This window comes from Macadamia integrifolia, unplaced genomic scaffold, assembly GCF_013358625.1.
Source record: "Macadamia integrifolia cultivar HAES 741 unplaced genomic scaffold, SCU_Mint_v3 scaffold4086, whole genome shotgun sequence".
NCBI lineage: Eukaryota > Viridiplantae > Streptophyta > Magnoliopsida > Proteales > Proteaceae > Macadamia > Macadamia integrifolia.
The window spans coordinates 1-974 of record NW_024870121.1 but is presented as its reverse complement, the minus strand read 5'-3'; the positions used below and the strand labels follow the sequence as shown (position 1 = coordinate 974).

Sequence of the window (974 nt, the reverse complement as noted above, 5' to 3'; positions counted from 1 at the left end):
GATTTGTCTGGTTAATTCCGGTAACGAACGAGACTCTAGCCTGCTAAATAGGCGTCGTCATTTAGGTGTGCGCGGCTTCGGTCGCGCAACTCACTGGCGACGTTTTAAATTTCTTCTTAGAGGGACCGGCGGTGTCGAGCCGCACGAGATTGAGCAATAACAGGTCTGTGATGCCCTTAGATGTCCTGGGCCGCACGCGCGCTACACTGAAGGAATCAGCATGTTCTCCCTGGCCTAAAGGCCCGGGCAACCCCCTGAAACTCCTTCGTGCTGGGGATTGGGGTTTGCAATTGTCCCCCATAAACGAGGAATTCCTAGTAAGCGCGAGTCATAAGCTCGCGTTTTATACGTCCCTGCCCTTTGTACACACCGCCCGTCGCTACTACCGATTGAATGATTTAGTGAGGTCTTCGGACCGATACGCGAAGGCTTCACGGCCCTCGGCGTTGTTGGGAAGTTGACCAAACTTGATCATTTAGAGGAAGTAAAAGTCGTAACAAGGTTTCCGTAGGGGAACCTGCGGAAGGATCATTAACGTACGTGCTGACGTAGCTGCTATCTAGCGTAGCCGGCGATGTCGTGCATGTGTGCGAAGATCACACACACACTCATCAGTTAACAAACTGTAAGTAATATTTTTTTTTATTTTCTTTTTTTTTAACTTTTTTTTTCTTGCAGACGTCGAGAGACTGAAAGCAGAAAAAAAACACAAAACACTACCCTGAACGGTGGATCACTTGGCTCGCGGGTCGATGAAGAACGCAGTTAACTGCGCGTCATAGTGTGAACTGCAGGACACATTTGAACATCGACATTTCGAACGCACATTGCGGTCCGTGGAGACATATCCAGGACCACTCCTGTCTGAGGGCCGGCTGCATAAAATCAAAAGCCACACTGCGCACGATTCACTTCGAGCGTTTGTGACGTCACGTGGTGGCACACTTCACGTGTGCCATCGTCGTTCGTCTAAA

The 974-nt window shown here is 49.8% G+C and overlaps 1 non-coding gene across 1 annotated transcript; it reads left to right on the top strand.

The window, feature by feature from the left end:
• The first annotated feature begins 717 nt into the window (after positions 1 to 717).
• On the top strand, positions 718 to 874 carry LOC122068535. The gene has a single exon (XR_006137154.1). It is a non-coding gene; the product is annotated as a 5.8S ribosomal RNA (ribosomal RNA).
• Positions 875 to 974: the final 100 nt, after the last annotated feature.